This window comes from Lepidochelys kempii, chromosome 2, assembly GCF_965140285.1.
Source record: "Lepidochelys kempii isolate rLepKem1 chromosome 2, rLepKem1.hap1, whole genome shotgun sequence".
Lineage (NCBI taxonomy): Eukaryota > Metazoa > Chordata > Testudines > Cheloniidae > Lepidochelys > Lepidochelys kempii.
This window is the reverse complement of record NC_136381.1, coordinates 135273033-135297320: the sequence shown is the minus strand read 5'-3', so window position 1 is coordinate 135297320 and position 24288 is coordinate 135273033. Positions and strand designations below refer to the sequence as shown.

At 43.9% G+C, this 24288-nt stretch overlaps 1 protein-coding gene across 3 annotated transcripts in view; it reads left to right on the top strand.

Annotated features, from left to right (window-relative positions):
- The window catches only part of FBXL7 (F-box and leucine rich repeat protein 7), a 332061-nt gene that overhangs the window by 275518 nt on the left and 32255 nt on the right, over positions 1-24288 (top strand). Inside the window, exon 1 of one of the 3 annotated variants that reach the window (XM_078851636.1) lies at positions 16180-16257. The exons of the other annotated variants lie outside the window; for them this stretch is intronic. The gene's annotated coding sequence lies outside the window, so the exon portion shown is untranslated. Of the gene's footprint in view, positions 1-16179; positions 16258-24288 lie in introns of those variants that run through there. 3 annotated transcript variants of the gene reach the window in all.

Genomic DNA, 24288 nt, shown 5'->3' with positions numbered 1-24288 from the left:
TCAAGACATCTATAGCTAGCTCCTTACGCAACCTGGCTGGAATGGCTTCCTTTTTTGGAATTCTGTTCAATAGTATTTTCATAGTGCTATTGCCCATAGCACCATTAAAATAAAAAGCTTTCTGAAATAGTCCAGAGTGCCTGAGAAATCTTCCCAAAACCTGATTGAAACTCAGACCAAAAGCCTGGGATTAGTCACTTAGGCCACATAAAATGTGTGGGGAACCAATGCAACAGGCTTGGAAGTCAGTTTCCTCTACCCCTTCTTCCTTGGGAGGGCAGGGGGGTTGAGGAGAAAGCTGTGGGGTGGGCGGGGGGGAGAAAACAATACTTTTTCTTCCCCATCTCTTGTGAATGGAAGAAGGATTTTAAACCCCGTTGTGAAGAGCTGCATTTCACATGCATTAGTACAATGGGACTCACTTATAGTGGTGTAAATATTCACTGTAAGTAGCATGAAGCGTCTCTCTGGCTCCAATCCAGCAACGCACATGCTGAGCTTTAAGCATCTGATTATAAGCATGTGCTTTGCTGGGATGGATTTAAAGATATGCTTATCTTTTAAGCATATGAGTAATCCCCACTTAATTCAGTCCCTTTAATTCCACTGAAGCTATTAGGACTTAATAAAACAACACATTTCAAAAAATTACAGCAGTTGCAAAGGGATTGTACAGGTGGGTTTCCTTCATATCAGCCTGTTTTTCTTTTCTACCTTACTTTTCTTCTTCCTTTATTTCCTTCTTAAGTACAATATTCATTCAGTCATTAACATATCTGTTATAATTAACTGAATTTCTTATATAGAAGACTAATTTTACCCTTATTAAAATTCTACCACACTTTACACCCACCAAAAAAACTCAGCAAATAAATTAGATTTTTTTTTAATAGAAAATTCTCTAAAAGTTCTAAATACTGAGTTTAGGAATAGTTCATAGAACATAAGAATAGCCACAGCACAAGAGACAACAAGTTCATCTAGTCCAGAATCTTTTTCTCAATAGTGACCATTACCAGATATTTCAGTGGAAGGTGCAGGAAGGCCCTATCATGGACAGGTTTCAGAGTAACAGCCGTGTTAGTCTGTATTCGCAAAAAGAAAAGGAGTACTTGTGGCACCTTAGAGACTAACCAATTTATTTGAGCATAAGCTTTCATGAGCTACAGCTCACTTCATCGCCGATGAAGTGAGCTGTAGCTCATGAAAGCTTATGCTCAAATAAATTGGTTAGTCTCTAAGGTGCCACAAGTACTCCTTTTCTTCTATCATGGACAGTTTATGTCCACAGGAAAATTTCTTCCTAACCCTTCATCAGTTCATGGTTGGCCTTATGAATGCAGAGTCTGTATCTTGATAGCCAATACATTTGTTGCCCTTTTGTGGTAAACATTTTACATTGTACTAAACATTACTTTAAAAAAATAAAGAACACAAAATTAAAGATTGGCCTGTTTGTTCAGCATATCTAGCACTAAGGGTCAAATGTTTAACCTGGGATCCAAAAATTTTGACTAAAATTTTCTATTTTAAAGTTTTTGTGTGCACACGTAACTCAGACTTGTATCTGCAAATTGCATTTGTGGTTACAAATTGGGTAGACAAATTTCTTCGTATGGCTGCAAATCCAGTGTTTATTCAACGGAGCCAAACAGAGCAAGGAGAGATGGCATAACTAACTTAATTTTTGTTTTAGAACTATTAAAGCCAAAATGTTGCAATAAGGTAACTGTGATTATAAATGTACACAAAATTCTTCCATAACTGCCCTCAATTTGCCAGAAGCTTTGGGCCCCTGTACCTTTTCAGATTTATAGCTACTTGTGGGCAGTACCACACCAGCAGTGGTAGCCAGAGGCATTAACCAAAATGTTCTGATACACCCTTTGGTTTTTGGGTGGCTTAATTTTTGTTTTCCCAACCTGAGGCACTTTGGGTCCGACTTTTCAGAGTTGCTAAGCATTTCAGAGCTCCACTTGAAATCAGGGGTGCTGTGAGTGCTCAGTGTCTCTGAAAATCAGGGCCTCGGTGTCTCTAGATGAGCACCCAAAAATGGAGACACCCCAAATAAAAGGCTACTTTTGAAAATCCATTGTACAGAGATCATGAGCAGGCAGAGTATCTTCATGTGCTTGATGAGGAAGGGAGAAAAGGTTAATAGCTGCCACTGGTGCAACCCTGTTGATTACTAAATGAACTGATATATAAGAGTAGCTTGTGAGAATGTAAAATTGCTGTTAAATGTGCTATGAACATTATGGCTTGGGAAGGAGAAATAAGTATCTACTAAATAAGAAGCTTGCCTCTGAAGGACAATAGAGGCATAATTAATCATAGAATCATTGAAATGTAGGATTGGAAGGGACCTCAAGAAGTCATCAAGTTCAGGCCCCTGTGCTGTGGCAGGGCCAAGTAAACCTAAACCATCCCTGACAGGTGTTTTCCACCTTGTTCTTAAAATCTGCCAATGATGGAGATTCCATGACCTCCCTTGGAAGCCTATTCCGGGGCTTATAGTTAGAAAGGTTTTTCTAATATATAATCTAAATCTACTTTGCTGCAGATTAAGTTCATTACTTCTTGTCCTACCTTCAGTGGACATGGAAAACAATTGATCACCATCCTCTGTATAACAGCCCTTAACATACTGGAAACCTGTTATCAGATCACCTATCAGTCCTTCTTTTCTCAACACTAAACATGCCCAGTTTTTTCCATAGATCAGGTTTTCTAAAACTTTTATTATTTTTGTTGCTCTCCTTTGGACTCTTTCCAATTTGTCCATGTCCTTCCTAAATTGTGGTGCCCGGAATTGGACAAAGCACTCCAGCTGGGGCCTCAACAGTGTCGAGCAGAGTGGGGCTATTGCCTCCTGTGTCTTACATACAACACTCCTGTTAATACGCCCTGGAATCATATTAGCCTTTTTTGCAGCTGCATCACACTGATGACTCATATTCAGTTTGTGGTCCACTATAACCCCCAGATCCTTTCCAGCAGTACTACCACCTAGACCAGGGGTGGGCAAACTTTTTGGCCCAAGGGCCACATCGGGCTGTGAAACTGTATGGAGGGCCAGGTAGGGAAGGCTGTGCCTCCCCAAACAGCCTGGCCCCTGACCCCTCCCACTTCCCGCCCCCTGAATGCTCCCCTCAGAACCCTCAACCCATCCAAACCCCCCCCCCGCCCCCCCTCAACCCCTTGTCCTCTTGTCTGTATAGAATTTCATCTTGTTGAATTCAGACCAATTCTCCAATTTGTCTTGGTCATTTTGAATTTTAAACCAGTCCTCCAAAGTGCTTGTAACCCGTCCAAGCTTGGTGTCATCTGCAAATTTTATAAGAATACTCTCTACTCAATTATCCAAGTAATTAATGAAAATATTGAATAGTACTGGTTACAGGAACGACCCCTTTGAGACCCCACTAGATACACTCACTCAATTTGCAAGCAAACCATTGATAACTACCCTTTGAGTGTGGTCTTTCGACCACGTGTGCACCAACTTATAGTAATTTCATCTAGACTGGTTTTCCCTAGTTTGCTAATGAGAATGTCATATGGAACTGTCAAAAGCCTTAAAAATCAAGGTATATCACATCTACTGCTTCCCCCATATCCATTGTCAAAGAAGGAAATTAAGTTGGTTTGGCATGATTTGTTCTTGACAAATCATGTTGACTATTCTTTATAATCCTATTATCTTCCAGGTGCTCACAAACTGATTGTTTAATACTTTTCTCCAGTATCTTTCCAGATATTGAAGTTAGGCTGACTGGTCTGTAATTCCCTGGGTCCTGCTTGTTCCTTTTTTTTAAAAAGATAGATACCATGTTTGCCCTTCTCCTGTCTTCTGGGACCTCTCCTATCCTACAGGAGTTTGTTCTCTAAGATAATTACTAAAGGCTCCAAGATTGCTTCAGCTAGTTCCTTAAGTACCCTCAGATGAATTTCATCAGGCCGTGCTGATTTGAATATATCTAACTTATCTAAATATTCTTTAACCTGTTCTTTCCCTATTTTGGCTGCCATTCCTTCCCCCTGGTTGTCAGTATTAATTGTAAAAAGAAAAGGAGTACTTGTGGCACCTTAGAGACTAACACATTTTTCCACTGAATGCATCCGATGAAGAGAGCTGTAGCTCACCAAAGCTTATGCTCAAATAAATTTGTTAGTCTCTAAGGTGCCACAAGTACTCCTTTTCTTTTTGTGAATGCAGACTAACACGGCTGCTACTCTGAAACCTGTCAGTATTAATTGTGTTGAGTATCTGGTCATCATTAACCTTTTTAGTGAAAACTAAAGCAAAAAAGCATTAAGCATCTCCAGTTTTTTTATGTCATCAGTTATTAGCTCTCATTCCCAGCTAAGTAGAGGACCTTCACTTTCCTTTCTCTTGCTCCTAATATATTTAAAGGACCTCTTCTTATTGCCATTTATGTCCCTTGCCAGGTGTAACTCATTTTGTGCCTTAGCCTTTCTGATTTTGTCCCAAAATATTTGTGCTGTCCTTTTGTACTCCTCCTTATCGATTTCACCATGTTTCCACTTTTTGTAGGATTCCTTTTTTATTTTCAGGTCATTAAAGAGCTCCTGATGAAGCAATATTGTCCTCTTACTATTCTTCATATCTTTCCTTTGAATCGGAATAGTTTGCAGTTGTGCCTTTAATATTGTCTCCTTGAGGAACTGCCAGCTCTCCTGAACAGCTTTTTCCCTTAGATTTTCTTCCTACCAGTTCTGAGTCTGTTAAAATCTGCTTTTTTGAAGTCCATTATCCTTATTCTGCTGCTCTTACTCCTTCCTTTCCTTAGAATCATGACATCTATATTTCATGATCACTTTCACCCAAATTGCCTTTAACCTTTAGAGTCGCTACCCTGCTGCTCAAAATCAAGTTTAAAATGAATGTCCCCCTAGCTACTTCCTCCATTTTCTGGAACAAAAAGCTGTCCCCGATACATTCCAAGAACTTACTGGAGATTTTGTGTTTTGCCATATTACTTTTCCAATGGAAGTCTGGGTAGTTAAAGTCCCTCATTACTCCCTTTTGTTCCTACCTGTCCTTTCTGATCAAGCTATAACCCTCTGTACCAATATTCCAGTCAAGAGACTTATCCCTCTAAGTCTCTGTGATGCCAATTAAATCTTAATTTATTGTATGTACTAATACTTCCTGTTCTTTCTGCTTATTCCCAATACTACGTGCGTTTGTGTACAGACATCTAAAATGTTGATCAGAGTCCCCCACTGAATTCCTTGTGGGTATTTTCTTCTAGGGTGGAATTACTGAAAAATCTAGCAAAAGCCCATGTTGTTACCTTGGAAGTGCTAGAACAAATACAGGGTATAAGTACACAAGAGTTTTTCCAGAAATGGCTGTCAGAAGGGTATGGACCCTTGTATGTATCTAGACTATGCATGCTATAGTTCAGTAGGAAAGCCTAATCTCATGGTGGAAGAATGGAGACCTGTGACTTTCTGCTTGGTGAACTTACATGACAACAATCTTGCCATTGCTAGAGAGACAGAACTTGGATCAAATTATTTTCTCAGTGACAGTAGTCTGAGACACTGAAGGAAGTCTGCTCTTTTCAGTGCAGTTATACCTGAAGTTCACTGTTGTACGAAAACATTTGGCCCTTTTAACTTTTTTAGGGGCTGAAGATTTTGATATTCTCAGATATGGGATCACAAAAGCAAAGACATGTGCTTTTCTCTCCTAAGGTAAGTTTTTCCGGACCAAAAAAGGGGAAGGGATCATTCCAATATTCTGCAGCACATAGCATTTTTATTGGCATTTTATTTTATCTTTTTGGGGGACATGGAATGTTCTAAGACTCTATTGTAGAAATGGAATAAAAAATGAAAATGAAACACCTGATCTCTGTGATAGAATCTGATTAAATGTTATTGGTCTTGTAAGAAACTTTACTGTTTAACAGACCTATTAAAGGTAAAATTGAATTTCATTGTAAAGTTTATATGATCAAGTTTATTAACATTGTCCTCCCTAGAGATGTGTGAATTTTGTATAACTGAAAAATATGTTTGGCTAGCTAGGACAGTTATACGGTATGGTCCTTTGCTTTCGCTGACATTTTTGCTAGGATCTGGAAGATTCTGATAGATCACATGTACTGTTCTTAGACCTATCTTCAGCAAAACTCCCACAGACTTAAGATCAGAGTAAAAATTGAATGAAGCCTTAAGAATTTGTCCCTTTTTAATGTATGCAAGAATGCTACATTGTGTAAATGTAAACTTTCATCATTGGAAAAGAATTGCAAGTATAAATATTGAGTTCCACATCAAAAATGTTTACCTTGGTATACAGGTCTTATGCAGACATCATAAATTCTCTTCTGGTTAATACGCATTTCCAGTAATTCTAGACTGTCAGGAAAAAGCCTTAATTCCTGAAAACAAATAAGGACACAATACAGCCCATACTGTCTCAATTCCCAGCTGCTCAAGAGTTTCCTCCGTTCCCTTTTATAGTCTCAGTTGTCTGTCTCAAAAATTTGCAGTATTGAAACTTGCAACTCCCATAAGAGCTAAACCACAGAATCTTTATGTTCTGTATGCAAATAAAGACTCAACAAATGAAACACATTTTTTCTAAAGACGGGCAGAATCAAATAATTTTTCTCACTTTATGGTGTTTTCATACCCTCAAATTGCACAGAAAATGTTGTTTAAAAGTTTGAATAACTTAAGTGTAACTTCATTTGAGTGATAAAGAAGCAAAACCATTTGTCCAATACAGTAGAACTATATAAACTTAAACTATTGCAAAAGGTTACCTTGTACTAACCAAAACTACTGTGCAGCACCATCTAGTCATATTGAGAAGCACGTATTAGAACCAAACTTCCGGAGTGTACACAGTAAATGTGGAACATGCCCCTTTTTAGAAATTGGCAGCTACTTGACTTTGAATCCAGTAGCATGGGCTGTATATATTATTCCTGGTTATGTTTGTCTTTCCATTTTTCTTTCAAGGTGAACTCAGGGTGAACATTTCTGTTTTCCCGACCACTTTATGGCTTGGCTTAACCTATGAAGTGGTTTGTTAGAGTGTTATCAATATGTTTAGTACCTCTAATTTTTCCAAGCAGTTACACAGTACCTTGTTTATACTGTTTCTCTGTTCATGATAGAAAAATACCGGGACTTACTACAAAGAGTGGCTAGTGATCTCCAGATATCTCTGGAGAAAGTCCAAGACCCACACCACCAACCGTTGGACATTCTGCAGCCTCAGGGCCAAAGTAAGGTGGCTCTTGCAGTTAACAAGGCCACAGTGGAACTGGCGAGATTGGTCTGGCACACCCCAGCATCCTGCGCCCCCATACCTAAGAGGGGTGAGAAGCACTATTTCAGTCCAACAAAGGAAGCTGAATTCCTGTTCTCCCACCCTGCTCCCAATCCCTGGTGGTACAGGCTGCTGCAGAATGTAATAGATCTTAATACCTAACGACTACCCCATCAGACAAGGGATCCAAGAGACTGGACCATCTGGGGAGAAAAGTCTTGTCCTATGCGGGCTTGCAATTCCACATCACCAATTACCAGGCTCTGTTAGCTAAGAATGACTTTAATAACTACTCTAGGCTGGCAGCCTTTCAGGACAAACTTTCTTCTGAGGACCAAGCCCAGTTCCTCTCCCTTCTAGAGGAGGGAAATCTGGTAGTGAAAATGGCTCTTCAGGCCACAGCTGATGCAGTTAATACAGCATCCAGAAGCTTGGCCACTGGTATTGTTATGAGGAGGGATTCATGGCTGTAGTCCTCGGGCTTCTTCAGGGAGGTGCAGAATACTATCCAAGACCTTCCCTTTGACAAATCCAGCCTCTTTAACAAGAAGATTGGTGACTCTCTCCACTCATTAAGGACTCAAGGTCTACCCTCCACTTCCTGGGGATCTACACCCCAGCACCAAGGAGAAAGTAGTAGAGGCAGACCTATAAATCAGGACTGCCACCACCTTCTCATCCATTCTACTACCAGCATCCTGCCGACCCTCCCAGCAAAAGACTCAGAGGCTCTGCTTTTGAGCCCCCTCTACCACTATGATTGCTACCCATTCTCAGCCCGTGGCTTGGAGCCATTTGTGAAATTTTTGTTGAGACCCTCTTACCATTGCTAGTGCCACCTGCCCCTTCTTCTGTCACTTTTGGAGGTCATCTGACTCTATTTGCCCATAATTGGGAGCTAATCACAATGAACAGTTGAGTCTTGGACATTATCCATCATGGATACTCCAGAGAGTTCATCTCCTGCCCTCCCTACAAACAGCCTTCCTGCCGCCCCCGCCCCCCCTTTCAGGGAACACTCACACGAGGTAATTCTTCAACAGGAAGTGGAATCCCTATTATATTGAGGGGCAATAGAGGGGCCTCAGTATCAAGAAAGGGGGTTCTATTCTCTGTATTTCCTAGTCCCCAAAAAAGATGAATGGTGGAGACCCATTCTGGATCTTCAGCATCCTCATGCAGAAGTTAAAATTCAGGATGTTCATACTGGCATCAATAATCCCGTCCCTTCAAGAAGGGATGTGGTTCACAGTTGTCAACCTGAAGAACACACATTTCCATGTAGACATTCACCCCTCCCACAGTTTATCATGGGCCAGGAACACTTCCAGTTCTGGATCCTCCCTTTCACACTAGCGACAGCACCCCCAGCATGTTTGTGTTTTCTCCATGAGGGCAGCCCAGATGAGACATCAGGGCCACACAATGTTTCTGTATCTCGACAGCTGGCTCCTGATATGTTGATCTTGACAGGAGGTCAGTTCAGCTATTCAATATCTCATTCAAATCCTCACAGCCCTGGGGGTCTGTAAGAACAGAGAAAAATCTGCTTTATCCCCCACAAGGATAATAGACTTTGAGGGCAATGTTGGACTTTGTTTGCACAAGAGCCTTCCTCCCTGCAGGAAGGTTTCAGATGATGCACAACCTAATTTCTTTGATTTCCCACAGACCAAGGACTACAATGAGATGTGCCTGTCACTGTTAGGCCATATAGCTGTGTGTACTTTTTTGACATCCTTTGCCAGGCTTCATCTATGTTTCCTGCAGACCTGGCTCAATTCAGTTTAGTCACCCAACAAAGACCACGTCAATTCCAGGATGACAGACCCCACCAGGATCATCACCTCCTTCACTTGGTGGTCAACCCCAGGCAAGGTACAAGTGGGAGTTCCCTTCACCATTCCCACTCCCAGTGCCACTGTTGTAACAGATGTGTCCCTGTTGGGGTGGGGTCAACAGACACTGCTTGTTAAAATCTTCGGACTCAGATGCATAGTGCACGTGCATACCTGTGTGTGGAATACAGATAGGGACCACACATTTCAAAGAATCTCCAGTTACAACAAGTAACCTCCACGTCTTTCACTAGCCTTCAAAACACCTTTCTGCTAGTAGCAAGAAAGGTTTTTTCACCCAATTCAGGGTTGTTGGTTATCTCACCTTGCTGTCTTAATTGACTTCAAAATATATGTTTTACTCTTCATCTGAGTCTTCCAGTGTGTTTGTGTTTGATCTTTGAATTGCAGACGTGCTATTCCTGTTGGTCTGTACTGAAAGTCAGGACATGGGATTTTTGTTCCTTGTTCTGCTTCTGATTCAGTGAATGACCCTCTCCTAGGATAATTCACTTAAGCTTTCTGAGTGTCCGTTTCCCTGTCTGTAAAATGGAAGTAACATGTATCCACCTTTTGTAAAATGCTTTGACATCTATGAATAAAAGGGGTTATATACAGCCAATGGTAATGCATTTCTTGTACTCCGGGTTGTAAACTCCTTGAGGCAGGACTGTGGGCGTGTTTGATTCTAATGGAAACGTGCAGAGATATAATTTAAGAACACTTTAAGTAATTATTTTCTTGTTGTGGCCAGTGAGGTGCATCAGTGAGTCTTTATCTGCAGTATTGTTCTGCTCTGTATTTCAAAAGGTGTAAAGTAAGTCGTAGAGATGCTATCGTCTACATTTTAGTGAGCCTTATTTCTCTGGGCTCTTTCCAATGTCCTGATTGTTTCCAGAGCATACCAGACCCCTGGGAGAAACAGCAGAAATACTGAAATAAACTATGCATGAAAAGGAACCTTTATTTTATACCTGTCATTTACAGCTTAAAATATTACTTCCTTTCCCTCCGTGTTTTTGCATCAGAAATCAGTTTTACTCTGCCCTCCTCTGACTGTGCCCGTGAAAACACTCTAAAAGAGTTTTCTTGGGTTTTTTCAGTTTTATGTAATTTGTATCCTCAGCACCGCTCTTAAAATGTTGTTGTTTTTGTTGAGAGTAAGTTGCACATAATTGAAAAGCTGACCTTTCTGCACTGGTAAATCAGAACTGCCTTGAAGGTCAGTGAATTCACTGAAGACCTACTACCAAGTACACTGCACAAAAACTGACTGCTCCCTTCCTGGGATTAAAACAGCTGACTGGACTGTGTTCCCTTGAATCTAGACACATCAGTCTGTTCTTAGATGACTTCATCAGTAATAAGTTCCAAAGAACTCAGTTCCAAAGAAGTACTCTCACTCACAGGAAAACAGCAAGTGTTACATTCCCCACCTTCTTTCAGGAGTGCTCATGCAAGATGTGTGGCCAGTCGATAATATTAGTACATATGTATTGGAAAACCTATTAAAATAAGTGCATTTAGGCAAGATTTTTTTTCTGGGCACAATATTTAGTGTGTCTTAGACTTATTTGCAAACAATATAGAGTCATAAGGTCTTTCTGGAGCACCCTAGAGCTTAAGTGCTAGAAGTTTCCCTAGGTATTTATTATTTGTATTACAGTTTTGCCTAAAGGATCCAATTGAGATCAGAGCCCCATTGTGCCCATTACTTCACTGCACAGAACAAGCAGTCAAACACACCCAGGGCAGTTAGGAACACAGAAGCCTCTAGGCCAGGGGTGGCCAACCTGAGCCTGAGAAGGATCCAGAATTTACCAGTGTTCATTGCCAAAGAGCCACAGTAATACATCAGTAGCCCGCCATCAGCTCCCCCAGCTCCCAGCGCCTCCTGCCCAGTGGTAGTCGATCAGTGCTTCCCCCTCCCTGCACCTCCTGATAAGCTGTTTTGTGGCATGCAGGAGGCTCTGGGGGAGAGGAGCAAGGGCATGGCAGGCTCAGGGGAGGGGGCGGGAAGGGGTGGAGTGGGGGCAGGGCCTGTGGCAGAGCCAGGGGTTGAGCAGTGAGCACCCCCCCGGCACATTGGAAAGTTGGCGCCTGTAGCTCCAGCCCCAGAGTCGGTGCCTGTACAAGGAGCCGCATATTAACTTCTGAAGAGCCGCATGTGGCTCCAGAGCTACAGGTTGGCCACCCCTGCTCTAGGCAATGATCTTACATAGAGAGATCTGGTAAGTAGCTGCTCTCACTACCAAACAGTAGCACCTGGAGCAAAGCGAGAGGAAGCTCAACTGGGCCGTGCAACTACTCTGAAAACAGCGTCATTGCAGTAGCAAAAGAAATCTGTGTAGGAGACGGCTGCATTAGCCTTTTAATGAAGCATGCAAACTCCTTTGCACCTGATGATGCCCTGTCTGATTTCCATGGATGAACCAATAGGAGCTGTGTGGAAATCTTACAGGAGCTGGTCTCCTGAGGTCAGTATAAGATGGTAAAGCAACACTTCAAGGTGGCAGCAAGAGTATCCTTAAGTGTATCCTTAACACAAGTGCAGGATTGCACTGAAGCCACTGTGCCATTGCCAAGGCCTATCCTTGTCCCTTCCCCCCATCCATACCTACCCCCGCCCCCCAGTACTAGTTCAGCGTGGTTCAGGAAGGCCTATCACTTTCTCAAGCATTTCTGTACAATCTGCAAAAGTCTCAGTTTCCAGGTGCTCAATAAACCGAGTGCTATACTTTTTTGTACCAGTCAGCTGCAGTAGCCATCCCCAAAGATTATTTATTCACCTAGGAATTGTCAGTTCCCGGTACTGGGCCACAGAATGAAGAGCAATAGAAAAGCAGCTGGCTTTCAATAGTAAAACTGTGAAACTGCAAGAGACCAGAAAGTAAACACTAAAATGATTTACAGATCTAACGTCCCCTTGCACCTAAAGGAGCCTGACCATTTTGAATTAGTTACATATCAATCACACCGTGCCAAAAATGAACAAGGATGCCAGTTGCCTTACTGGACAGCAACACTCCCCTATCTTGTTGGTCTCTCTTTCTGATGATCTCTTTTTTGTCCTGGGTCTACTCCAGATCTGTTTTTTAAAAATGTTCTTTTGGTAATTTTTGAAAGATCTTTTGTTTAAGGCGCCTTCCTGCAGGGGTTTTGTAAAATCTGTTTGTCGGATTATGAAGAATTCCTTGAATGCTCTTCAACTTCCCAGATTTTGGACTCTTACTTTCTGAATTTTCTAGAGTCAGACTGTAGATCTGCATGCTGCACTGTATGTATAAAGGGATCCTTACTGAATGCATACAAGGCTCGTTGGTACAGCTTGTTGCTGGATTCTTACCCCCACCAGGCTAGCTGGTACAGTTTGCATTTTATAAATCATCTTCTGAAACCACATAGCCTAAAAACTCCAGAGCTGCATATCGGTATCCACACTTTGCAGTCCAGAAGAACTATTCAAACTGATATCAGTGGGAACAGTTCCAGGTTAGCCTCTGCAGCACAAAAGACCTACTGTGAGCCTGATCTGTGTCCAAGATGTATTCACATTATGCAAGTATTTCCTGTTCAAGATGACCATTAATCAAACTGAACAACTATTTTTACAGCAAGAGCTTTCTATAAAATCCATGTTTAGGGCCTGGCATAAAGTTACTTCATAAAAACAGTTGTTGATGGTAAAAGGTACATAAATAAATGGAGGAACAGGGAATAGATAGACTGCTTCTGGAAAGTAGAATGGTATTTAATTCTGCTGTGATCTCATCTTGATATTTTTCAGGGTTATTCTCGCCTCTTTTCCATTAAAACAAAGCTGCATCCGTTTAACTTTGCTCTGTGATTTGAAAGTACAAACAGCAAGAAGCAAAATGGCAACTGCTAGTATGATTTTCAGACTGAGGTGCTGAGCACCTGCATTGCTACGCCATGTTGGTGTTCAGCACCTCTGAAAATGAGTTCATGTGTTTCGATGTGATGTGCCTGTCCCATGACAAGTGTCACAAACATCCACTTTACAAGATGTCACCAATCTCCCGTAAACTCAGGAATTATGGTCATGTATATATAAGTGCAATAGGTTTTAATTTACAAAGGACATCAAATACTTTCAGCTTAAAAATGAGCACTTATTCTTGATTTCCTTTAAACTAAAAAAGTATAGTCTTCACTTAAGATCACAGAGTGCGTGTCTCCTGGGGACAGGCTGCCACCACACTAAGACTAAAATGGATACTGACAAAAAGATATTGGTTTTCCTGACAATATTATGTCTCACTACACCCTAATTCTGAAATAGATTTCAGAGTTTACACATTACTCTTCGGGGAATTCTGTGCCAAAAAATTACAAATTGTGCACCAAAAAATAACAAATTATGTGCACATTTTAAAATTCTGCATATTTTATTTGTCAAAATAACAATATAATATTCGTAATTTATTTCAAAATACCTGTCAGCAAGTATGTCTGTAACAAGACAGACAATGAAAAAGATTCAGGATACGTTTATTGGCAAATAGATTCCTTACTAGGCATATAAATTCAGAGCTTTGAGTAATAATTCATTTAAACTACAATGCACAACTGTATAACCTGCCCCCTCAGAAGCAGTGCAAACACTTAGGGGAATCAGGGGTAATGGAGGAGCTGAGGGAGAGGGAAGAAGCCTGGGAGTGAACCTGGAGAGTTGTTGGGTGTGGGTGGGAGAAATATGGAACAGGTGTTTTGCGGAGGGCAGGGAGGGATTGCTAGGGAGCTTCCCCCACACAGACCCTGGCTGACCCCTAGCCTCTCTCGCTCAGGCACATCTGCCCCATCCTCATGTGTCCTTGCACCCCCATGTATCCTTGATTCCCTCCCCCTATCCCCATGTGTTCCTCCACCTCCACTCAGACTCCCCCATGTGTCTCTGCACCCCTCCCTATCCCCATGTATCCCTGTGCCCCTCCCCATGTGTCCTTGTGGACCCCTCAGCCAGCCCCCTCCACCCATCCCCATGTGGCACTACACCCCCCTCGTCCCCATGTGTCTCAATGCCCCACTAAGCCATCCCTTTCCCCCATGTGGCCCTGCGCCTCCACTCCCATTCAGCCTCTGCCCCAGTCTGTCCTACCCCACTAGACCTTATGAACCCCAGTCTTTGACCGCCCTATGTGCCCATGCAGCCCCATGTGCCCCACACTGTCTGTCCCTCCATATCCCTACCTGCAAAGCAGCCTCTTCTCTTGCCTATCACAGTTGTGGAGGGCCTGGAAGTGACTGCTCTGTTCTAGCGCCACCGTGGCCTCTTGTGGGCAAAAAGCGTAACTGGAGCAACTTTCCGGCAGAAGTTACTTTCTGCAGAAAAAAATATGCACGGCGCAGTGGCATATGCAGTGGTGCAGAATTGCCCCAGGAGTAATACATGAGAAGTGCCTTTAACCAAGTGTGTTCTCATCATGCTGAGCAAATCAGGCACAGTTTTCTTTTAAATCATCCGTCATGCTGTGTTTACATTCTTTGTCCCAATACTGACTAGAGAGTCTCTGTCTGTATCACAGCTCTCATAATACCAGCTATCTATGTATTTCCTTGTATTTATTGATTGAACTATGCAATTCTGGTTTTAAAAACTCCCCTCTAGTTTTTCCTTTTTCCAAGATGGCCGCTCCACTACTCGTAATTTGTCCTTTCTGAGACCCTCTGCAGGATCATATGCTTGTAAGTGTTGCAATAGGTCTCCTCTACAAGGGCATATATAGTGATGAGAATGTAGAACTTTCATCCACACTAACCAGAGCTACATGCATATGAAAGAGGAGAGACTCGATAACACAGAATAGCAAAGCAAAGGTGCTGAGAAGGGTAACTTTATTCTCTTAACTTTCCCGGCTGCTGAATTTGCCTTGTAAGCTTTCTTTTTTGTGAAATTGAAGATGTAAGACTTAATCTGGGGGTCCCCTAAAGCAGGGGGCTTGGGATGCTAGTCCCTCTAAGGGAGAATGAACTGCACTCTTAGAAGTAAATAGCATGTTGGCTGCCAGCCACGCAACTTTTCAAACAAGTGCTTAAGGCTCCGAGTTGTAGAAATAATACTGCTGGTATCTAGGATCTTGTTTTTGCAATATGTAGTGGAAGTCTGTGTCTGTTGCACCAGGATTTGCATATTTTTATTCCTGGCTGCGAAGACTAACCAAAAAGACAGGCAGAGTGGATGATACATATCCCAGTAATAGCCTTCAGATGCATTTGCCACCATGAGCAGTAACATACAGTAGAGCAACATTAGAGAGGCTTATTTCTCCTTTTGAAAATGGGTTTTAATCCATCCCACCAAAAGTCTTGTGCTCCCTTTATTCCATCCCTTCCTCCAACCGACTGCAAAATTCAGTTTAAAGGGATACATTTCCAGTCATACATCTCTACCTCCAGACTATCACCACCAACCCACCCCTCAAATAAAAAGCATTCTGGTTTCTGTCATACACTTTGCATGGTTTTTAATACAATATTTCCGAACAAAACAATCTCTCTTAATGAACTTGGATAAAGAGGTTTAAAAATAAAACCCTTATGTATGCCTGAAACACACATGCTTTATTATAATCTTTCATCATAAAGGAACATTCCAGTTCTAATGAAAGTTTATCATCCCCCAATAATTTTGAATGTAATAGAGATTTCCTTGCATTAAGTGAACTTTGGATGTAGCCCACCCTCAATTAAAAATCCAAACATTATTTTGTTTTGCTTTGGGCAAAAGAAGGAGGGGAAGCATTTAAAATACAGGAGACAGACAAATAGCTTTTCTAAACAAACAGACTAATTGCTCTCATAAACGTAGGATACTCATAATTTAACAGCAATAGTTTATATACTTGGGAAGCCATATAAATAGGGCGGTCTGGTCAAGGTTATGGTTGCGTGCAGTAAAAGGGCTGGTCTCAACAAGGCCTTGAATTGTTTGGTTGTGTATTTTGTGAGCCTCCGCCAAGTTTACATTCTAGCTGACATTTCGCTCCTTGTGTTTATAGCAGACAAAGGAGCTGGCTCTGGGAATTTCTCAAGAGGAAGTCATAGTGGCAGGCGTAGTTACGGAGAGACAAAAAGCAAAAGGTACAAACTGGCTTATGGAAGGGCAGATGTGGGTGTTGCTATTATGTGTAACGTCTGATCTTCTGTGCGTGTTGTTCACACTTAAGGGTCATCCCGAAAATTATGTATAATAAATAACAATACTTTGTTCATGTCATTTTTTAAAATATAAATTAGTGTTATATCTACTAACTGATGGCCAGTTGCCAAAGAGTGTAATTTAGTGGTCTGGACACACTATCTCTGTGGTTTAGGACAGGTCAATTCATGTAGCTGCATTGTTTTTTTCATCTATAATATAAAGGTTAAGCCACCTGCTTCACGAGGGTATTGGGAGAATTAATTAGTGAATGTTTGGAAATCCTTTTGAAGAAGAAAAGTGTTATTGACCAATTAGCAGAGTCCATGTGGTGGCTGAACTTGCTGTGTATGCATTACACAAATTACTGCAGCTGAGGCCCCAAGCAAGGCCCTTGGAAGCATAAAGAGCATCATTACCAAGTGTCTGAATTAGGGAGCTTTCACCTGATTGCGGGTCAGAGGATCTGTGGCTCAGCTAGAAGTGGTTCTTTATGTAGCTTGGATTTATTTTAACAAGGTATAAGTATTTTGGAATCCATTAGAAGTTTTATTATTTAGCAGCCTATCATCCCCGATTAATGTACCACACCATAGTAAACGGCCCTAATTTTACAGATCTTGGGAAACAGGCCAGTCCTTGCTTACAGACTGCCCCCCAACCTGAAGCAAATACTCACCAGCAACCACACACCACACAACAGAACCACTAACCCAGGAACCTATCCTTGCAACAAAGCCCGTTGCCAACTGTGTCCACATATCTATTCAGGGGACACCATCATAGGGCCTAATAACATCAGCCACACTATCAGAGGCTCGTTCACCTGCACATCTACCAATGTGATATATGCCATCATGTGCCAGCAATGCCCCTCTGCCATGTACATTGGCGAAACTGGACAGTCTCTACGTAAAAGAATAAATGGACACAAATCAGACGTCAAGAATTATAACATTCAAAAACCAGTTGGAGAACACTTCAATCTCTTTGGTCACTTGATTACAGACCTAAAAGTGGCAATTCTTCAACAAAAAATCTTCAAAAACAGACTCCAACGAGAGACTGCTGAATTAGAATTAATTTGCAAACTGGATAGAATTAACTTAGGCTTGAATAAAGACTGGGAATGGATGGGTCATTACACAAAGTAAAACTATTTCCCCATATTTATTCCCTACCCTCCCCCTCCCGCTGTTCCTCAGACTCTTGTCAACTGCTGGAAATGGCCCACCTTGATTATCACTACAAAAGGTTTCCGTCTACTCCCCCCGCTGGTAATAGCTCACCTTACCTGATCACTCTCATTACAGTGTGTATGGTAACACCCATTGTTTCATGTTCTCTGTGTATATAAATCTCCCCACTGTATTTTCCACTGAATGCATCTGATGAAATGAGCTGTAGCTCACGAAAGCTTATGCTCAAATAAATTTGTTCGTCTTTAAGGTGCCACAAGTACTCCTTTTCTTTTTGCGGATTCAGACTATCACAGCTGCTACTCTGAAACCTGCCCTAATTTTGTATTGCACCAATGAGCAGAGCAGTATTGAGGAGTGCTGCAATGAAAACTATATAAGTGCTTCTTCATTGTAAATATGTCTAATGCTTGTTTAAAAAAATGTGGGCTGGGTTAGTCTGTGATAGTTTTTAGGACTTAACATTAACTGAGCTTAAAAATGGCCTGACCCCAAGAAAAATGCCTCTGACTTAGACTGAGGTTTGGGAACTCTACAAGGCAGTCTATTGCTAAAGGCAAATTGTTGCTCAGAAACATTTTAGGTAACTTTACAATGAAACAGTGAAAGGGGTAAAGCTGATTTGCTAAAATGCTGTGTGTATTTTATATAGGGTGACCATATTTCCCTATGCTGAATACAGGACACGGCGTAAAATTACTTGTGGTCAAGTGAGTTCAACGGCAATCAATCTAGGGTTGCCAACCCTCTAAGTTTTGCTGGGAGTCTCCTGGAATCAGGCCCCATCTCCCGGAGGCTATTGAAGCCAAACTGGAAGATTTTAGGCTGCTAAAAGTCTGGCGGCACAGCACAGCTAAGGCAGGCTCCGTGCCTGCCCTGGCCCCTCGCCACTTACAGAAGCGGCCAACACATCCCTGTGGCTGCCGAGGGGGAGAGAGGGCGGGCAGCACGCGGAGCCCCGTGCACACCCCCGGGACCTCAGGGATGTGCCGCCCACTTCCGGGAGCAGCATATGGAGAGGGCAGTACGCAGAGCCACTTGGCCCTGCTTATCTCGGGTGGCTCCCAGTCAGTATCCCAGCAGGGCTAAGGTAGGCTCTGCCCCTGCACTCCAGTCCCCTGACCCACACCTGAGCCACTTCCCTGAAGCCTGTACCCCACACCCCCTCCTGAACCACAATCTCTTACCCCAGCCCGGAGCCCCCTCCTGCACCCCAACCTCCCTCTCAGAGCTTGCACCCAAACCTCCTGCCCCAGGCTCAACCCAGAGCCCTCTCCCATACTCTGAACCACTCGGCCCAAGTCCAGACCTCACACCTCCTCCCGCACCCCAACCGCCTGCCCCAGCCTGTGAGTGAATGAGTGTCAGGGAGAGTGAGCGAGCAATGGAGGGAGGGGGGATGGAGTGAATGGGGTGGGGCCTCAGGGAAAGGGCGGGGCAAGGGCGTTTGGGTTTGTGTGATTAGACAGTTGGCAACCCTAAATCAGTCAGAACTATGCAGTACAAATGTTCAAATTAACATCAAGTTGACTGAGCCCCTGTTAAAAAGAAATACTGTGTAGTTGGATTCTTTTTATTTACGTTCTTATCTTTAAGTCTTTAGGGCTCTCACAGGGAGAAGTGACATACACACATTCCGGTACACCTCTCTCACACGGGGGGTGACCGACCAACCTTCCCTGCCCAGCACTCTCCATGCTCGAGGCCTGGTACCTGGCACCGTGTCTTCCCAAGGCAACACGTGTCGGAGGGGCACGCAGGGTCACATGCCTCCCCTTCCCAGATTTCTGCCAGGGTTCTCACCAGAATGGAACTGTCTCAGATTGAGGTGTCATTAAAGGAGATTTTGGAACAAATTGATAAACTATACAGTAATAAGTCACCAGGACCAGATGGTATTCACCCAAGAGTTCTGAAGGAACTCAAATGTGAAATTGCAGAACTACTAATGGTAGTCTGTAACCTATCATTTGTATCAGCTTCTCTACCAAATGACTGGAGGATAGCTAATGTGACGCCAATTTTTAAAAAGGGCTCCAGAGGTAATCCCGGCAATTACAGGCCAGGAAACTTGACTTCAGTACCTGGCAAACTGGTTGAAACAATAGTAAAGAACAAAATTGTCAGACACATAGATGAACATAATTTGTTGGGGAAGAGTCAACATGGTTTTTGTAAAGGAAAATCATGCCTCATCAGTCTACTAGAATTCTTTGAGGGGGTCAACAAGCATGTGGACCAAGGGGATCCAGTAGATATAGTGTACTTAGATTTTCAGAAAGCCTTTGACCAGGTCCCTCACCAAAGGCTTTTACACAAAGTAAGCTGCCACGGGATAAGAAGGAAGGTCCTCTCATGGACTGGTAATTGGTTAAAAGATAGGGAACAAAGGGTAGGTATAAATGGTCTGTTTTCAGAATGGAGAGAGGTAAATAGTGGTGTCCCTGAGGGGTCTGTTCTGGGACCAGTCCTATTCAACATATTCATAAATGATCTGGAAAAAGGGGTAAACAGTGAGGTGGCAAAATTTGCAGATGATACAAAATTACTAAAGCTATTTAAGACCCAGGCAGACTGCGAAGAGCTTCAAAAGCATCTCAAAACTGGGTGACTGGGCAACAAAATAGCAGATGAAATTCAACGTTGATAAATGCAAAGTAATGCACATTGGAAAATATAATCCCAACTATTCATATTAAATGATGGGGTCTAAATTAGTTGTTACCACTCAAGAAAGAAATCTTGGAGTCATTGTGGATAGTTCTCTGAAAACATCCATTCAATGTGCAGCGGCAGTCAAAAAAGCAAACAGAATGTTGGGAATCATTAAGAAAGGGATAGATAGTAAGATAGACAACATCATATTGCCACTATATAAATCCATGGGACACCCACATCTTGAATACTGCATGCAGATCTGGTCACCCTATCTCAAAAAAGATATATTGGAATTGGAAAAGGTTCAGAAAAGGACAACAAAAATTATTAGGGGTATGGAATGGCTTTCCTATGAGGAGAGATTAATAAGATTGGGACTTTTCAGCTTGGAAAAGAGATTATTATGATAGAGGCCTATAAAATCATGACTGGTGTGGAGAAAGTAAATAAGGAAGTGCTATTTACTTATAACACATGAACTAGGGGTCACCAAATGAAATTAATAGGCAGCAGGTTTAAAACAAACAAAAAAGTATTTCTTCTCACAATGCACAGTCAACCTTTGTGAAGGATGTTGTGAAGGCCAAGACTATAGCAGGATTCAAAAGAGGACTAGATAAATTCATGGAGGATAGGTCCATCAATGGCTATTAGCCAGGATGGTCAGGGATGGTGTCCGTAGCCTTTGTTTCCCAGAAGCTGGGAATGGGCAACAGGGAATGGCTCACTTGATGATTGCCTGTTCTGTGCATTCCATCTGGGGCACCTTGCATTGGTTGCTGTCGGAAAACAGGATACTGGGCTAGATGGACCTTTGGTCTGACCCAGTATGGCTGTTCTTAATGTGGCCTGGAACATCCTTTCGGCGCTATGCAGGAGAGAAGGGATGGGAGCTGCTTCCAGCTGCAGGGGAGGAGGGCAGGGGGAAGGGATGACCTGGCCCCTGTCTTTCCAGAGCTTATCCCTTCCCCACTCTCCTGTGGCTAGAAGCAGCTTGTCCCTTCCTGCCTGCACAGTGTCGAAAGGCAGCCAACACCTACAGGCTTCTGCTGGCCACCGACATAATTGAGCGGCCATCTACAGCGCGGTCAGGAAACGGTTAAGCCCTAAGGTAGCATTGTGCACCAGGGCCCAGGGAACCCTACTGCAGGTGCTTCAGCAAACACAACCAGAGAGGTGGCTCAGGAGGGAAGGGGGCCTAGAGGACGGAGCAGCCCCGCACTCCCTGGAGGAAGGACCTAGGGTGTGGGGGGCAGGTGAAGAGGGTGCTAAGCCCCTGCCCAGGGGACTGCTGTTGAGCCTGCAGGGCTGGGGCCCGAACAGGCTGGAAATCCCTTCCTCCCTGCCACGTCAGAGCTTAGCTGGGGGGCAGAGAGGCTGCCCCATGCCAGCACTGCACAGGGCTTTGGCACGTGCAGGGGTTGGCTCCTCCTGACCAGTGCCCTGGGCCAGAGGATCTTGGGCTTTCCTGGAGCGCGGCCCAGCCAGAGGCAGTGGGGGAAGGAAGGAGCCTGCCAGCCAGGCTGTTGGTGAGCTGAGCACTCCAACTAGGGGCTGGTTCTCTGCACAGTGCTGGGAGCGGGACATGCCCCACCTAGAGGGATGTGGAGGAGCTGTGGGGGAGGGGCAAAGCAAGAAGAGGACAGTGAGGGGGGGAGCACGTAAAGGGCTGATGGGTGGGCACCAGTCACCACAGCTCGCAGCGCACAGGGAGTGCCGGCCAGAAACAGGACGGGGGACAGGGCCCTGATGGCTGAGAGCTGGCACACAGCGGGGGCTGCACTGAGGGACCAGGGGGCTGCATTGGTGGGCAGGCAGCTAGCAAGCTGGGATCTGGTCAGCAGCAGGACGCACCAGTACTGATGGGAAGAGACAGATAATATGGGACAATATGCCTGTTTTTAAGAAAAAGTCGGGACACCTGCAGGAGGGCTTAAATATAGGACTGTCCCTTTAAAAACAGGATATGTGGTCACCCTAATTTTTTATAAAATTATGTAGATGCTAATTCACTATCATAAACTCCAAGCGTTCAAAAATGATGACTAAGAATCTCCCAAAAGGGGTGCTGTTACAGATTTCAGTGTGGGGTGGCAACTTTCAGCAGGGGTCTGGTGTCACTTAGGCCCCTGGAAGTTCTTGGATTTTTTTGAAGGATAAAATATAAAAATCAGGCTATTTAGAGAACATTTATTGTGATTATTTTCTATATATTCAATAATAATTCATACAGGTGTACTACAACCAAATTACCAGCATAGGGCAAAAAGGTAAGTTTTAATTTTAGCTTTAACATGCACTATGAAGCCTGGAGTGTGGCAGGGGACCCCCCACACACACACACACCTAAAAGGTGCCCCTGCCTCCCAGACACATGAAATTTTTTAAGCCTATTTTGGGTTCTTTCTACGTGCCCTCTGGGCTAGGAGCATTGCTAAAAATGAAAGCTGAGATTTTCATGCATTCATATGACTCTAGGCACCAGGGATTTAGGAACAACACCAAATGTCATGAGACTTATCATAAAATTCTAAAAGCTGACAATGCTGCCTGAGTCATTTTTGGCTGTCTTTAATCACAGTATTCTGTCGGTATATGTATTCCATCAACCTGTGTGGTATCTGAGCACAAAGACCCTGATTTTAGAGCACTGAGCAACTGAAGTCAATTGCAAGTACTCAACACTGCAGCATATAGAGCCCCAAATGCTGTGCCAGATCCAGACAGACCAGAAAAGCAGCCCAAAGAGAGCAGACCCTGTCCTGGGAGCAGATCTGCAGCCCCAAAGCCAGAGGCACAGCCCAGAGAAAGCAGACTTGCCCTGGGAGCAGAGCTGCAGCAACCAGAGCCAGAGGGGCCAGAAAAGCAGCCCAGGAAGCAGGTCAGTGCTGGGAGCAGAGTCACAGAAGCAGCCTGCAGAGCAGACCTGTCCTGGGAGCAGAGCTGCAGCAACCAGAGCCAGAGGGGCCAGAGAAGCAGCCCAGGGAGCTGGAGGCAGAGCAGCAGCAGCAGCAGCAGTGCAGAGACCGAGTGGTGGAGCTGGGGCTGGAGCAGTCCGGAGCTGGGTGCGGTGAGCAGCTGGGGAGAGCGAGGGGGACCCTGGGCAGCAGGCCCAGCACAGGGAGACACCTCAGCCAAGAGGCTCTGCAGGCCAGGCTTGGATCGTAACCCCGACAGGACAGGGGCGACACTGGGAAGAAGGGTCCTACCACTTAGAGCCTGAGAGCATGTGGCCACCACCAGAGCAAGTGTCCAACCCACAGCATCCCTGCAGCACAGCCAGGGCCTGAGAAGAAGGCCTGGGACTTACAAGGAACAGACTGTGAACTGCCCTGCCATTCCAGAGACGCCGTTTGTGATGTTCCCCGCCACAGAGCGGGTTGATGTGATTCCTTTCACTTTTCCCATTTTCCCTTATTCTTTTTAAAATTAATTGTTGATTAAATAACTTGCATTTGCTTTAACTTGTATGTAATGGTCAGTGGGTCAGAGAAGTGTCCAGTGCAGAGAAAGTACCCCGGAGTGGGGACACCCTAGCCCCCGTCCTAGGTGACCACAGCAGGTTTGGGGGTCAAGCCCCCCAGGAATTCTGGGCCCAGCCTTGTTGGGGTTACGAGGACTCTGCCAGACAGGAGAGTGGAAGGGGAGTCCTCAAGGGCAGGGAGGCCACTGGGTAACGGAAGTGGGAGCGAGGACTCAGATCCTTTCGTTAGCCCACTTCACTGGGGTAGTGCAGAAGCCAGGAAAGTTCCCCACAATAGCTGGACTATTCCCCCGCTTACATATAGTCTATAGAGCAGTCTAAACAAGTCATTGTATGTATGATATTTTAGTTTGTACTGACTTCGCTGGTGCTTTTTATGTAGCCTGTTGTAAAACTAGGCAGATATCTAGATTAGTAGTTTTCAAAGTTCAGGTCACAACCCAGTACTGGGTCGGGGAATGCAAGGCACTGGGTTGTCTTGCTTAGCATCCAGGGACTCTAGTGGCTGGCCAGTAAAATCTAGTAGTCCCTACCTATTCTGACACCGCGCTGCACCCCAGCAGCAGTCAGCAGCAGGTCCGGTTCGTAGGCAGGGGGGCCACAGGGCTCCACGTGCATTCCGATTGACTGGA